This window comes from Chionomys nivalis, chromosome 3 (assembly GCF_950005125.1).
Source record: "Chionomys nivalis chromosome 3, mChiNiv1.1, whole genome shotgun sequence".
NCBI lineage: Eukaryota > Metazoa > Chordata > Mammalia > Rodentia > Cricetidae > Chionomys > Chionomys nivalis.
The window spans coordinates 2,256,773-2,267,873 of record NC_080088.1 but is presented as its reverse complement, the minus strand read 5'-3'; positions in this window follow the sequence as shown (position 1 = coordinate 2,267,873).

The window sequence follows — 11,101 nt, the reverse complement described above, 5'->3', positions numbered from 1 at the left end:
CAGGCAGTGGTGGCCCACACCTTTAATCCTAGCACAAGGGAGACAGAGGCAGCCTGGTCTACAGAATGAATTCCAGGATAGACAGGGCTAAAGAGAAAAACCCTGACTCAATAAATCAAAAAGCAGATCAAATGTTCAAAGTCAGGTTAAATACATTGTAGTGGGAGCTGCAGGCTGTGATCCTGCCGCCTCAGCTCTTGGTAGCCTGGCTAGCTTATGCCCCAAAATAACAACACACAAACTGTATTCATTTAAACACTGCTTGGCCCATTTCTATTTATGTGTGTAGCACCCCGAGGTGCGCTTACCGGGAAGATTCTAGCCTACGTCCATCCTGGGTCGGAGCTTCATCGCATCTGCTCTGGAGAGGAGAGCATGGCGTCTGTCTCTCAGAGGAGCTGCCCTGCATCTGAGCTCACTTCCTCTTCCTCTGCCAGCATTCTGTTCTGTTTACTCCACCCACTTATGTTCTAACCTATGAGGGCCAAGCAGTTTCTTTATTTTTTTAACCAATGACTTTCCTCCATCAATGCATAGTGAATTTATAACAGGGCAACCTAAATATTATGGAGAAAATAGTGAGTTTATGAAGATATGCCACATTGAGAAGCAATCGCTCTCCTTAGCTACTGAAGGCAAAGGACAACTGCACACTCACTATGACTGCACACTCACCTCGGACTCAGCCACCACCAATCTGCTCACTAGCTGCTCTAATCTTATCTTCCGTTCACCAGAGAGTGTGTTAAAGGCCACAAGATGTCCCTGGGGCCTGAAAACCTCCAGAGAAAGGTCTGAGTAATCTCTGTCCTTCAAGGAACTTCTAATAATGTCCTTGGCTGCCTGAGACCCTAAACTCTGTGTACCACACCCAGTCCTGTCCGAACAACACCACTAGAAACCTGTGAGCAGCCTACCGCCTCCATCTGCACCCAGCTCTGTGTACACCTGCTTGGTTTCTGTTCAAACACACTCTGAAATACATTCCTACCTCCCTGCTTCCAGAACCACAGAAAATGGGCAATGTGGCCTAGCCTGCTTTGGGGTTTCCTCTGAGTGAACTGTTAGGGAAGCTCCCTATTTATGGTCTTACGTCTATGCAGAAGTTGATGCACATAAGATTAAAGTCAGAGGTATCTTGAGAAGGGAGCAAAAGCTTGCATAAACCAAGCCTGTCAGTCAAAACTGAACTAACCACCTGTGCCGTGTCCTTGGCAGCTGAACTCCTTATCTGACATCCATAAAAGAAAGTCCCAAGCAATAACAATAAAACACATTTCTTCTGATCTGTACTAGCACTTCGCATGGAACTAAGCAGTCCTGCTCCTTCGCAATCGTGAATCATCCTTGGAAACATCCGGCCCAGAACCCGCCACTGACCAGCAGTAACAACCAGGTATCCATAAGCGGAGCCCTGGGTCACTGCTCTCTGTACATGATCCAGTCCTCACTTCCTGAGACCATTGTCCTTTCCATTTCCTTCCTCCAAAACCCATGCAGAAAATAAACAAACCAAGAAATGCACACTAGGTAAGCAGTAAATAAAATAATAAGTAAATATTCAGGGGGTAAAAGCAAGCCACGCTCTTACTACAGAACCTCTGCGCTCGCCCTGTCCCCTTCCCTGCAACTGTTGCCATGGAGCGAAACAAACCGGAATTCAGACACATTTTCACCTCACTAAATTGTTCAAATCACGCTCTCCTCGTTTTCTGAAAAAATGCTACGTCTCAGGCTGGATGCTCTCCGGGAGGGCATTTCACTAACTGCGGACCTGCTCTGTCAGATAAGGAATCTGCAGCGTGCAGGTCGTTATCGGAGGACGGTTAACATCCTTGATGAAGCAGCTACGTGTCTGTGAGAAGCAGACAGCAAAGCAGCAGTCGGACTGCTCCGAGGAGAGACTGAGGTCAGGGACTGCACTTGTGTGAGAGTCTGTGACTGCTAAGAAGGCGCTGGGTCACTCAGGAACACGCTCCCACTGGCTCTCACGCTCACTTATCTGTTCATAAAGCAACCAAGGGCTGGACGCTAGGACTCACTTTCTTCCCTCCCGAGTCATCAGCCTGAAAGCTTGTCCGGGCCACCACCACAAACAGAAAACCTTTGTTATAGGGATTAACCCCCAGCCCCAGAGCCTTGAGTTCTGGGAGCTACTTTGTGGATTGCAATGGTGTTGCCATGGTTACCAGGTTTGCCCTTCACAGTGGGTTCCTAAACCTTGACACAAAACCTTCAGGAAAACAAAGTAAAATTCAAATTGAAGTGCAGACTACTAAATTAGCTTCCATGACCAGCTGTTGGTGTCGACCGCACAACAATGATTTGGCAGAGGAAAGATAGGAGAGGGGACTGGGGAGAAGGCCCCCTCGGTAAAGTGCTTTCAGGGTGAGCATGAGGGCTGCAGTGTGGACCCCAGCACCCAGGTAAATACCAGTCATGTGCAGTGGCCGCCTATAAATCCAACAGATGGTAGAGACTGGATCCCTGCAGTAAACTGGAGAGCTCGACTAGCCAAATCCGTGAATTCTGGGTTCAAGTGAGAGTGAGAAAAATCGGCCTCAGTAGACAAGATGGAGAGCAAACAAGGAAAACACCCAACGTCAGCCTCCAGCCTTCACATGCGCATCCCATGTACACACTGATGCAGGCACCTCTAAACACATGTGTGCCCAGACATAAGCAAGCAACCACACACACATACATACACAGATACACTCAGACACACACACACACATACATAAATACACATACACACATATACACATACACATATATACATACACACATATATACATATACACAGTACACACATACACACATATATACATACACACATACATACACAGTACACACATACACAATACATATATACACGTATACACATACATATATACACACATATATACACATACACACATACATATACACATACACATTCATACATACACACATACACATAGACACACACATATAGACATACATAAACAAGGTATGTAAAACACGACTTTGCTCGCCATCTGTAATTGCTCACTGTCTGAGTTTTCCGTCGAGCAGCACAACCCATCGCGAGCTCCCCAGGTTGAGATTTTGTATAAACAAGCTTGCTTTTCTGTTTGTAGTCCACAGTTTCTGCTGGGCTCATTGTCCGCCACTGAAGAGGAATCTGCCCTGGTTCCAGTACTTGTGAGTGCTGTGTCTGTGGCATAGGAACCTTTACACGTACATCAGCATCATATCTACTTCACGTCTCTCCCAGGAAACCACATGAAAAGAGCCTCAGTAAAATAAAAACACCGGGGAGATGGTTCGTGTGTAAAGGGCTGGCTGTGCAGGCTCCAGGACCGCAGTTCAAATCCTTAGAACCTACACCAGTCAAGTGCAGTAACAGACATCTGTAACAGTGCTCCTAAGGTGAGAGGGCAGGTGGAAGCAGAAGACTCCAGAAACTGGTGGAGCCACCAGCCCGGGGGACAGAATGGTGGACGGCAAAAACAGACATACATGCAGGCATAACTTAAAGGTGTTTATGAGTTGTAAAAGTTCCTTGGTAGAATTTTTAGGTTCACTTATGCAAACTATCATATCAGCAAACAGAGTTTGACTTCTTCTTTTCTGATTTGTATCCCCTTGATCTCCTTTTGTTGTCTTATTGTTCTAGCTAGGACTTCAAGAATTATATTGAGTGGATATGGAGAGAGTGGACAACCTTGTCTTGTTCCTGATTTTAGTGGGATTGCTTTGAGTTTCTCCCCATTTAGTTTGATGTTGGCTGTTAGCTTGCTGTATATTGCCTTTATTATATTTAGGTATGTTCTGTGTATCTCTGCTCTCTCCAAGACCTTTTTTTCAAAAGCGTTTTTGGCATCTAATGAGATGATCATGTGTGCCCCCCCCCAGTTTGTTTATATTGTGCATTACATTGACATATTTTTGAATGTTTAACTCTCCCTGCATCTCTGGGATGAAGCTGACTTGATTACTTTGGATGTTTTTTTCTGATGTGTTCTTGGATTTGGTTTGCCAGTATTTTATTGAGTATATTTGCATCAATGTTCATGAGTGAGATTGGTCTGGTAATTCTTTCTTGGTAATGTCTTTGTGTGGTTTGGGTATAAGGGTAAGTGTAGCTTCATAAAAAGGGTTTTGCAATGTTTCTTCTGTTTCTGTTTTGTGGAACAATTTGAGGAGTATTGGTATTAGTTTTTCTTTAAAAATCTTGTAAAATTCTGTGCTGAAACCATCTGGCCCTGGGCTACTTTTGTTTGGTAGATTTTGATGACTGTTTCTTTTGCTTTTTTCTTTTTTTCCCTTTGGTTTTCTTTAAGGGATTTGCTAATGTCTTTCATGTTTTTGTTTGTCTTTTCCTCCATTTCTTTGAGGGAATCTCTCATTTCCTCTTTAAGAGTTTCAAATATTCTCCTGAGGTTATTTTTTAGGTCATTTTCTTCTACTTCATATATATTTGGTTGTTCAAATCTTGCTGTTGTAGGGTCTCTAGATTTTACTGGTGTTATGTTGCTCTCTGTGGTGTTGTGTGTGTTCTTACCTTGTCAACTCATCTTTTCCTCTAATTGGTATGGTTGGGGCTGCCTGTGATTCTGGTGGTTAATCTTCTAGGTACCAGTGGATCCAAGGCTCAGATTGTTGTATGGTATAGTCAGTGCCATGGTTCTAGTTACCCTGTTGGTCACTCTGTTTTTGGAGGTTGCTTAGCACTCCCAGGCTTTGCTCTGATCCCATGGGGTTTACTGTCTTAGGCTTGCTCTGGACTAGATGGTCAGTTCATACTTGTTTCTGTAAATGTCCCTGGTCTTTATCTGCTCCTGCAGAGGTCCTTGGCTTGGAGTTGGTCCTGCAAAGGTTTCTGGCTCTGATTTACTCCTTGGATGTCCTAAACTTGGGTGTGCCCAGACCTGCAGAGGACTTGACTCAGGCCTGTTCCCCCAGAGGTCCCAAACCCACAGAGGTTTCTGGTTCCTGCTTACTCCCTTTGATGTTCCAGAATGATACCCAGATCCACAGAGGTCCTGGCTCAGGCCTACTCTCTCAGAGGTCCCAGACTCACACCAAGACCCACCTATACTTCCTGTCTGGCTACTGACAAATCAGCGTTTTATTAAAATACAATTGACAGGGCACAAACCATTGTCCCATAGCTCTCCCCCCTTTTAAAAAAGCAATAACTCTGAACCTCATATCCTTTGTTTAGCTTTTCTCCTGATCATTCTCCATAACATCTTGTAACCATCATTCTAAACAAAGGAAAATATCCATAGTCCATTTTCTGGGAATATGGGTATAGTTTTCCAGGCTACTTCCTGCTGGTTGGGCATGCTGACAATCTTATGGGGACATAAAGAAAATTTAGAATTATTATCAAGTCCTGACTGGAGTATCCTGTGAGGCTTGATCATCTCAAGCAGCAGTCTTGAATCTGTTCTGAACGGAGAACTCAGACATCCAGACCATCTGTTCCTACCGGAGATTTCTCAGGTGATCTTCTTTGATCAAACCTGATTTTTCTTAACTCAGAATGAATCCACAGCCTCTTCTTTCCTGTGGAAACAAAAGCAAAATCTCTTCTCCAAAGTAACATACCTTTTGGCTTCAATTTTGAAGTCAAGGAATTTTCACAATACCTATCTTGGATTAATTTAGCAGCATTTATAAGCAAATATCTTTTAGCAGCTGTTGCTCCTTCCTCAGCATTCAAACAATTCAAAGAGAGCATAATAATATACATTATCTAGACTCTCTGTGTATTTTTTCATCTTTAAGTAGCTCTATTTCTTTTATTTTTAATTTTTGGCTTTTTGAGACAGGGTTTTTCTATGTATCTTTGTCCTGGAACTCCCTCTGTAGACCAGGCTGTCCTTGAACTCACAGAGGTCTGCCTGCCTCTCTCTCCCAAGTGTAGGATTAAAGACACGTGTCACCACACCTTGAACTCGCAGAGGTCCGTCTACCTCTTCCTCCCACGTGTTGGGATTAAAGGTGTGTACCACCAAACCCAATTACTCTTTTTTTTTTTTTAAGGACTTTAACCTTTTTCTTTACTCTCCCAAGTTTGTAAATATTTTTAACACACTGTAAACCATTTAGAGTTTTTTTTTTATCTTTGAATCTCTCTTTACTGTATCTCCCTCTCAGTCTTTTTCTGACCACATGAGTCTTTAATTTGCTAAGCAGTATGGGTAGGAATAAAGCCGTGGCTTTGATGGCTGGATCCAGCCCATTTCTTAGCTTTCTGAGTTTCCAGCCTCATGGCTGAGGTACTGGCTGGAGCCACGTATATTGCTACAACTCTATAGTGTTTCAAGGTCCCTGCCACCAACAGAAAGCATGTGGTCAGCTTTTCATCCACACCATTTAAGTGTTTGGTGGCAGAACCTCTTTAAAAAGCTGCAAGATTTTGTAGCTAAAGCTGAGTCAGGAAGCCTCTCTTAAATGAGAGTGTTTGTCTCTAGCAAACAGAGCCCACCTGAGAAAATGCTGCTATCAATAAGCTGTGCTTAACTCTATTATTTTATGTCTAGAATTACTTCCTGAGCTCTTTCAGGCTTTATGTGGATGCAGTTGCCCCATGTTGGGTGCCATTTGTTTTCTGAGTATCTTTCCTGCCTGGTTCTCACAATCGTTTAGTCCCAAAGAAATCACACAGATGTCTATATTAACTATAAACGGATTGGCCCATTAGCTCAGGCTTCTTATTAACTCTTATGACTTACATTAGCCCATTAGTCTTATCTGTGTTAGCCACATGGCTCAGTACATTTTTCAGTGGCAAAATTACAACTTTCTTCTTCTCTGTCTGGACAGGACTGTAGAGGGAGCTTCCCTCTTCCAAGAATTCTCCTGTTCTCATTGACCCACCTCTTCTTCCTTCTGGTTGTCCTGTCTATATTTCTTGCCTGGCTACTGGCCAATCAGCATTTATTTAAAACATAATTGACAGAATATAGACAATTGTCCCACACCAACCTTGCACACTGCATAATTCTGGGACAAGGTAGTTGAGAACTTACACACTGCATCATTCACAGACAAGGCAGGTGAGACCATAAACAGTTCCTCATCCTGAAACAAGGCAGGTGAGCCCATACACACTGCATCATCTCGAGACAACAAGGTCAGTGAGACCCTGCCCTTTGCATCATTGTGAAATAAGCCTGGTGAGACCCTTCATACTGGACCATTTTGAGAAAAGGCATGTGAGATCCTACACAATGCCTCATCCTGTGACAAGGTTGGTGAAACCCTACATACTGCATCATTCTGAAACAAAGCAGGTGACACTCTACACACTGCATCATCTTGAGACAATAAGGCAGGTGACACCTTGCATACCGCATAATTGTGAAACAAGTCTAGTGAGACCCTACTCATTGCCTCATCCTGAGACAAGGCAGGTGAGACCCTAGACACTGCATCATTCTCAGATCAGGCTGGTGAAACCCTAAATACATATACACAGCCTCACCTTGAGACAACTCAGGTTAGAACCTACACACTGTATCATTCTGAGACAAGGCAAGTAACACCCTACACACTGCACCATTCTGTGACAAGGCAGGTGAAACCCTACACTACTGCATCATTCTGAAACATGTAGGTGAGATTCTACCCACTGCATCATCAAATGAAACTTGAGCTGGTTTCATTCCCCAGAACTGTTTTTAAAAACTCTCTAGTCTTAAGTAAGTTATGAGGTCTCTCTAACTTAGGTTCCTACACTTGGGAGAAAGAAAAACAAACCCTGTACGAATTTCTCAATTTCATGTAAGCAATAAATATTTTTAGTAGAAATATGTTCTACACATTGTGTGGGAACTATTTACCCTAAAAGTATTTGCTTCTTGTCTGGGTATTTGAGACACCCTTAGTTAGTCATTGATGGTCTGTAATTAGCTGCCCTACAGTTTATCTGGTAATTCTATAGGGTTAGTGAGGTGAACCTTAGAGTCAAGCTATTTCCAGCATCTAAAATGAGGTGTATGTTCACTAATTCAATGTAATGGTCGATTTCCCCTTCAGGGAGCATTTTTTCTTGACAAGATTCATCCATACTTGGTGTTCTAGGAATTATTAATTATTTCCCATTTCACATACAAAACTCTTCAAGTTAGCGTTGTAAGGCTACCACAGACAAGCATAAACATGCATAAGTTGGAATGTAGTACTTTACTTCTGCCACCAGATGGTACTGCAGGGCGAGAAATTAAATTAAGATTACACTTAATGATTTATATATGGGTACATATACACTTAGTACTTTGTGTGTATGTGCACATGAAGGGCAGAGGGCAACTTTGTATTGCACTTTTAGTGATTGTGTTATTCTTTGAGACAGGCTCTCTCAATGACCTAGAGTCCCACTGATTAAACTAGATAGGGGAGCTAGTGAGCCCTGGGAATCCTATTTCTGCCTCCCTAGAGTAAGGAATACTAGCATGTCATAGTATGTCAGCACACTTGGCATTAGTGTGTGTGTGTGTATTTGTGTGACTTCTGGGGGTGGTAGGTCACACTCAGGTCCTCATCCTTGCAAGACAAGTACTTTACCAACTGAGCAATCTTCCTAACACTAAAATTTTAATTTGCTAACTTTCCTGGGCTGTTTCCCTCCCTGCTCATGACACATAAACATATTCCATTCTGTTTTACTCTGTGAATGGGTGAGTCAGATGTTCTTTGAATGTTCACCCTAAAAATAAAGTCTGTAGATTCCTTTTCTATAGAAAAAACATGAATGACTATCCACCAGCTATGTTTTATTTTTGAATATAAAGATGTGTGTTCCTGCTTTCTTTCATGATCTATTCTAAAATTAGCTGGGTCACTCTTTTTACTCTTCAACAGCAGGTGCCTGTTTCATTGATTGTGTGTGGTGTACTGTTAGCCTCTGGTCAAATGCACCATCAGTAGCAGCCCAGGGCCCTAGGTACCAGCAGGTACTGTAGGGAAGGTTCACAGTCACTGTGATATGCTCTCAAAAGGAATTGTGGAACCCTGGTTTCCACCCCTTCTCTTCCTGCCCCAGTACTTGCAACATGCAACCTTTGCCAGAAGACCAAGCAAATGAGGCCACCTGAATTTGCATTTGAATCCTATAAATCCTAAGGCTCTTCATGGCTCCACAGGAAGTCAGTATCCAGGGTTTCACTTTAGTGATACAAGCTGGTTAGGATACTGACATTCCTAGCATGTGTCATGGATAAATGAATACTTAGTAGAAAATTAGTGAATGAGTGATTGCCAGGGATACATGATACATGTTTGTCGGTGAAAATGATATTTTAGGCATCATAACAGATAGTGATGTGAAGCCCTTTGTGAGGAAAGATGACTGAGCCATAATAATAATTGCCTGGCATCTGGATCTGTCTCTGTTGAGAAAACCTGCCACCTGCACTCCCATCACTGCAGAACAACTAATACAATGCAGAGACAGATATTTGGGTTCAAGCTGAGAGATGAGAGAAGCAAAACAGCCGTCACTGGAGAGTTCTTACCTCTAGAAATCTTCAGACTGAAGAAAAGAGAGTGGGTTCCTGTCTCACTCCACCTTATATACCTCTCTAGTGCTTGTGCACCACCACCACCCAGCCTCTATGACTAGCTAGTGTGGCTGCTGGGATTAAAGGTTTGTGCCACCACTGCCTGGCTTGTATGACTGACTAGTGTGGCAGCTTTGCACTCTGATCTTCAGGCAAGCTTTATTTGTTACATGATAAAGAAATTATCACCGTACATTATTCTCAAAGACATCTTCTCCCACACCATCTTAAGTTGGTACATTGAGACTACACACATCAGAAATGGATACAACAGACCCAGTCCTGCAGAGGAAGCAGTTGCAGTGGGTACACATTGGACTGGAGAGTAGTCTCCAGATCTGTTATGTCCACAGAGTTGAAGTAGAATGTCATTCTGTATATGTGTTGTTTTTATTGGTTGATGAATAAAGTTGTTTGATCAATGACTTTGGCATATTTCTAGCTAGATCTTACATTTTAAATTAAACCATTTCTATTGTTTTATATTTTACCACGAGGCTCATGGTTTGTTACCTCTTGCTTCTTGGGAAGCTACATGGTGTCTTTCTCCTTCAGCAGCTACATGACGTCTCCTAGATTCTGCCTACTGTCTCTCTATATCTCTTCTAGCCTGGCTATATTCTGCCATGCCATAGGCCAAGATAGCTTTATTCATCAACCAATAAAAGCTGTAACACATATACAGAAGGACATCCCACATCACAGAGTCACCTGTGGGCAGGCATTTAATCAGCTGCCACAGATAGAAGAATGGCCACATTTGGTAGTTAGAATAATTTTCTTGCTAATGACTGCACTGTGTCTGCTTCAAACTTCTACATTTAAAATAAGTTATATCAGCAGTTATCCTGAGCTGAGGAGAGCTACCTTCTCCACAGATTTACTCCTCTCTTATGGAATAATGCACTAATACAGATGGCCATAAACTCTTTGCTTTTTGATTTCATTCAGGACTTCTGAAGGTTGTCCAGGCTCCAGCACCATCCATAAGTGCTCTTGAGAACTGTCACATCAGCCACTTTTGTTTCTAAAGCCAAGTTCTCCCATGAGAACCACCCCAGTCACCGGCTACAAGCAAGTCTCCATTCCAGAGTCCATCCCACAGGGCCCTGACCTAGAGAAGAGCCTGAGACCAGACTTTGAAGAAGGAATGGATGAAAGAGCAAAGTAGCTAAAGTTCAGCAGGACTAGAGGCATCTACACACACCTATTAACCAATCTCAAAGTTATTTTTCTGGTTACTCTAACAAATGCCAGACAAAAATCAATTTAAAGGAAGAAGGACTTGCCTGACTTATTTTCTGAGGGACACAGACTATCATGGCAAGGAAGGCATGGCTGTAGGAAAGCCTAAAGGAGGGTTACATTGTGTCCACAGTAAGGAAGCAAAGAGAGATAAATGCCAGGACTAGGTTCTCTTTCTTTATTTTCACGTTTTAGTTTAATTCGGAACCCCAAGCCATGGGATGATGCCAGCTGCAGGAAGGGAGGGTCTTCCCTCAGTTAAGGTCTCTGGAAGTGGCCTCATTGACACTCTAAGA